Consider the following 6289-nt stretch of genomic DNA (forward strand, 5'->3'; position numbering starts at 1 on the left):
GATGTATCATACTGATCAGGATGGAAGTCTCAGCTAAGCCTGAACCTCGTATCAATAATTCCTCAACCCACTTCTACTGACTAGTATAGTGGATTTAAGGGTCGAATCTCACATAGATGAATGCGCTTTGGTAATTGTGGTGATATTCTGGAATTGTTGGTTAGCTACCACGCTTTGGGTTGAGATTCTATCTAGACTGGAAATTAAGGTGGTACACTACTGACTAGGAGGTGTGAAAAATGATTAACAAGCAGTTGTGTACGTGAGATTGAGGGAACATTATGTTTCAGAAAATATCTGGAGGGTACGGGTTACTATAAAAGGCTAAATGGAATATCAGAGAATAAGTGGTAGTTAGGTGACTAGGCTGACAAATCTGTAGGGTACCAGCAGAAAAATGTAGAAAAAAGTAAAGGACAAAAAGCAAAAAGTAACTAAAAAGCAAAAGTGGTCCCAAACTTAGATGAAGGTGTTATCTTCTTCCACATGAATAAACTCAGATCAACAAACCCAGAATTTATCAACGAGAGTTTCAAATTAACAACTCACGAAAACAGATCTAACAATTAAAACTCTAAATCAAAAGATTAAACTAGCGAAACTGAAATTACACGGTTCTGCTTCTCGAACCGGCGGTTTCGCGGTTCGATTTATTTTAAAAAAAATTTAAATTTGAAATTTGGACTTATACAATAAATTGGAACAAGACAATGGATGATTTAAATTGAAATAAGACGAATAAGGTGAAAATGATATCAATTTTATTGAATTTGAGTTGTAACGGACAACGATACATTACAATTTACAATACATATACAAGTATACAACATACAACAATGTAATATAATTTACAAGTGTCGTCGGAATGTAAATAAAAAAATGAGAGTAGCACTTGAATAATTCAAATGGAAGTACAATAGCACAAATGAGAAATTGGAGACAAAGAGAGAGAATTGAGAGATTGAAGAAAGAAACTCTTATTAACACAAGAATGTGGTGAATGTAAATGAGGATAGAGGGAGGTATTTATAGATAAAAATGGGGGGAATAGATGAATTTGAATTCAAAATCCGAAAAAAAAATTGAATTTTCGGAAAACCGGCAGTTTTGGCAGAAAACCGCCGGAACCGCCGGTTTCAACGACAAAACCGCCGGTTCGGTCCACAAATCGGTTGCCAAAAGCTGCGATATGTCACCTCGAGTTCCGTACCACCACCAAAAGCCACCGGTTTGCCGGTTAACCGCCGGTTTTTCCGGCCTAAAAAACCGCAGGAACCGACCGGTTTCAACTCATGAAAAAGCTGCCCCGACTGACGCATTGGTTTCCGCGTCCAAACCGTGAAACTGCCGGTTAACCGGCGGTTCGGTGACGGTTCGAAGATTCTTGAACCTGAACCGGACCGCGGTTCGAATTGCGACGGTTCCGGTTCGCTGATTAACCGCCGGAACCGGAACCGGTGGGCATCTCTAATCACCGATGCGGATGCTCTTATGTTATATGTTTGGCATTTATCATGAGTGTCCAACTCAAGATTGACAAGATCCAATCACTGATCACGGTTGTTTTCTTAAAGAAGAAAGTAAATACAAATAAGAGAAATATATATAAACTTTATTACTACTAGTTTGATACAAAAAAGCACTATATTTGTTTAGTGCTAAAGCCAGAGAAAAATTAACATTAAACAAAAGTAAAAATACAGAGTCCTTAAATATAGGGAGAGCTCCGGAATGATCCCAGAGCTTTGACTGCTCTGCCCTCAACACGATCTGGTGGGAGATCGCTGCAATGACTGCTCCAACAATTGGTCCCACCCAGAACGTTCAGAGCCTTTGTCCTAGCGGCAAGAAGTTTAGACATTATTGCATGAGGTGCCGAGTTCGAGCCCTCTTGGCATCAGTTGTATTTTCCTCCTATCTATAATATAAGAGTTTATTTGTAATTTCCTCCTTCATATAAGAATTAATTTTTTTAAAAAAAATTGGTCCCACCCAGAATATCCACTGTAGTTACATTTCACACGTCAAACAAAAACCCATCAACTTAATTACCTCATAATAATAAAGCTGTTACCAATAAAATAGAATTAGGTGAATTAGGTGACTATGTATAGGGGTGACAAATCGTGCGTGTCGGGTCGTTATCGTGTCGACACAATAACGACACGAACACGATAACAACAAACACGAACACGACCCGTTAAGAAAACCTCAAACACGAACACGACCCGCTACCCTCAGACACGAACACGACACGAACACGACACGAACCCATTAACGACACGAACCACTTCGGGTCAACACGACACGATTACAATACGTACATGAGAAGACACGATAACGACTCGATAACAACACGACCTGATAACGGTTAAACCTATTAAAAACATCCAATTGCTAATTAAAAAATCTGATCTAAACATTAAAACATCAATAATTTCTTAGTAACAAAATCCAACAAAAATCCAACAAAATTTAACAAAAATGAAAATAATAAGAATTAATAATAGTATAATATTATTTCTTAACGGATAACACGAACCCGACACGAAATTTTCGTGTCCTTAACAGGTCGACCTGATAAGGACACGAACCCAATAAGCTCTGACCCAAACTCATTAATTTCGTACCCGTTCGTGTCGTGTTATCGTGTCGTGTCAAAAATTGACAGCCCTAAGTATGTAACTAGTACCTGGTCATCCCATGCCTTATCTTTTCCGTAAATGACGGCGGCGCCAAAGCTCCGGGCTGGGTTGATGCTGGTGCCAGTGATCGGGATTGTGGCTAAGTGAACCATGAACACTGCAAATCCAATTGGAAGTGGCGCCAAAACCTACAAGATCCGTGATATAATTTAATTAGTATTCTTTCTCTCCCTCATTAATTAATAGAATAAAAAGTGAAAAAAATTAATTAAATTTGAGTCCTACTTTTATATATTAATTTTATAATAATTAATTAATTAGAGAGTAGTAGTAATTGGGTTGGGAAGGACGTGTTTACATGGACGTGGGAGTCTCTGGCATTTCTCTTGGGATCAGTGGCGAAGAAGACGGTGTATACAAGAACGAATGTGCCAATGATCTCTGCTGCCACTCCGGTGTCGGTGTTGTAGCCGTCGCTGAGCTCGTTGGCGCCGCCGCCGTACTGGACGTAGTATGTCATCTGGAACGCCTTGACGAGCCCTCACCCGCAGATGGCTCCCAAGCACTGCGCCACAATGTACAGCACGACCCGAACCAACGACACCTTTCGGGCCAAGAGCAGCCCGAAAGTCACGGCCGGGTTGATGTGGCCCCCTGAAATGCCAGCGGTGCAGTAGACGAGGACGAAGATCATGCCGCCGAAAGCCCAGGCGATGCCGACGCCGCCGCACTGGTCGGCGACGCTCTGGCTCTTGTAGCCGATGACAGTGAGGACGGTGACGTAGAGGAAGAGGAGGGTTGCGATGAATTCGATTATGGCGGCTCTGTATAATGACCATTTGCCTAACTCATCCATGTCGATTAGCGGCGCCGGTGGAGGATCTTGGTAGTCCTTCGCGTCATAGTCATGTCCGCCTACCTCCACATCCTTCGTCATCTCGATTGATCAAATCAGGAAATTAAATTATTTGAATTATTTGTGGTTTGTTGAGTGAGCTATATGATGAGCCTCAATACTTGGGCTATTTATACGTGGAGAGAGTGTTTTCTGGAATGTCTGATTGGATTTATTTTCGCCGCCCCATTAGGTAATTTTAGTCTACTATAAATCATTCATTCCAACGTGTCTAAATATTAACTATGACTAATTATTCCATGATTATTCATCTAAGATTGAGTTGTGAGATTGAATCTCACAAATCAAACACACTACATATTTAATCTCGGATACAATTTTATAAACCGAACACCCCTTATATGCTAATGCTCTCTTAATTATGGAATAATCACTACTAAATTGTGGACTACTTGTGTGGTGAAGCTTCGAGATTTTGGGCATTAATTCGCTCCTTTAATTTTCACGGGATAATTGTTATGCTCTTATTTCTCCACCTGACTTTTTAGTGTGTTAACTGGACCTATCTTATTTCATCTTTTTTTTCATGTTCTCATAAAGAAATGTTTGGAAAAAAATGAAATAACTTAACGATATTCGTACAACTCAAAATGGAATATAACTCAATTACCTTGGAATAGAGGGAAAGGGAGTATAAAATTCCCAAGTACAAATAATTCACAAGTATAAGTTGCAGCAATCATTCTTGTACTAATAGATACTATACTAACTCCGGTAACATAAGTAATTTCAAATTAAAAAAATATGCACTAAGGTCATCTCCAACCATTTACACTAAACTCAAACTCATTTTTTGAGTATGAGTCACACCAAAAGTTAATTTTACTCCAATCATTTACTTCAAACTCAAACCCAAAAAAATATTCTATATTCTTATTTTTTATACATTTTCAATTATATCTACATACTTATTTAAATTACATATTAATCCCATAATATTTTATTAATAATTTATATAAATTAAATAATTATACAAAATTTTGTTATTAATAAATTTTAGGGATGTCAATCGGGTCGGGCCGTCGGGTTTCAGGGCAATCGGGTACGGGCTAATCGGGTTGTGATTTCTTTCGGATTATAAAAGCTCAGCCATAACCCTAAAAGCTCGGGTTTCGGGATAGCCCAGCAGGTTAATCGGGTTGCTACCGATAATATTAATATACGATCAATCAATAAATAATGATTAAAATTACTAATATTCATACAATGTAAAACATTTGATTATGATATATTTGAGATATATGCTTAAACTCAATCATTAACATGATCAAATACTAATATTTGAGATATTTCGTAGAATTTTAATGCATGTTTTAGAAATTTAAATATTTTTTTTGTGAATTTGAAGTTTTTAATTTATTTATCAATTATTATATTAATAAAAATTCAATATATTATTTGTATATTTAATATAAAATTGAAAGTTATTTTTTTAGTTAAAATTAATCAATGAAATGTCGAATTAGGAGTAAAAAAATAGAATAATAGAAATTTTATCGGGTTTTCGGGTCTGGCCATAATGGGTTGCGGGTTAATCGGGTGCGGGCTAATCGGGTTTTGATTTTATAGGGCTAGAAATTTCCAACCCTAACCCTATAAATTTGGCGGGCTATTCAGGTCAGCCCACAGGTCACGGGCTACATTGACATCCCAAATAAATTTATATACAATATACTTTATCTTCTAAAATATCGATACGGCAAGCAATGATAACAAAAATTTTTAGACAATGTTGATTCCTATATTAGTAAATTTATTAATTATTATTTGCAAAAGAAACATAAATTATTATAATATGATAGTCTCACAATAGCTTGCTAATTTCTATTTAATTATTTTTCAATGAAAAATGTTTAATTTCAAGGAAAAAGGTTACGTGTAAACATAGTTATAAAATGTTGGCTAATATGGCATAGGAGAGTCAGCAGCACCGCCGTTGGACCCAGTCTATCATCTAAACCACTAGATTCCCGCCACCTCACTCCAACAATCATTTTGGATAAACTATTTTAATCAAATAGACTGTATAAAGTAGCTGTTCAGGTGAGAATAATGGTTTATCAAAAAGTTCACTGTACTAATTTATAGATGTGGAATTGTGGACTAGCATATTTGGTCGGTCGACGGGAGTAGTAAAAACACATGATTTCCCCATGTTTATTTATTCGAAACTAAGGCCATCCACCATAGAAATAGCCCAGCAATAGCCCAGTCATAGCCCAGCCACAAACTCCTCCGGCCACATCATCAACACTAAAAATCATCCTGCCACATCATAAATAACTCAACCATAGCCTAGCCACATCATAAATAGTCCAGCCACATCAATAGTCACATCACTCAAAATTATATAAAACAAATAATTAACAATCACACAAAATACACAATTTAATTTACGAGACATATACGAGAAAATTCAATAATATTATTAAAATTTAAAAAGTACATTAATTAAAAAAAATTACATAATTAACAAAAAAAACTACTGCCGTGCAGTCCTCCGCACCCATAACTCTTCAATTAAATCCTTTTGGAGTCGAATATGAGCTTCCGTTTGGCTCATGTCGGCATGTGCTTGGAGGCGGCCGTCTTCATCGTGAGGTACCCCACTCCATACGTTGGGGGCGGCCACGCCGTGGCTTGGACCGGCTTCATTATCATCGTTGGCCCAATCAATCAGTTGTGCACCTTCATCTTCGACAATCATGTTGTGCATGATAATACAGGC

General features: G+C 37.4%; 1 pseudogene; it reads right to left on the reverse strand.

Moving 5' to 3' along the window:
- Positions 1 to 1708: 1708 nt before the first annotated feature.
- On the reverse strand, positions 1709 to 3582 carry LOC121793911 (annotated as a pseudogene).
- Between the last annotated feature and the right edge of the window lie 2707 nt (positions 3583 to 6289).

This window comes from Salvia splendens, chromosome 3, assembly GCF_004379255.2.
Source record: "Salvia splendens isolate huo1 chromosome 3, SspV2, whole genome shotgun sequence".
Classification (NCBI taxonomy): Eukaryota; Viridiplantae; Streptophyta; class Magnoliopsida; order Lamiales; family Lamiaceae; genus Salvia; species Salvia splendens.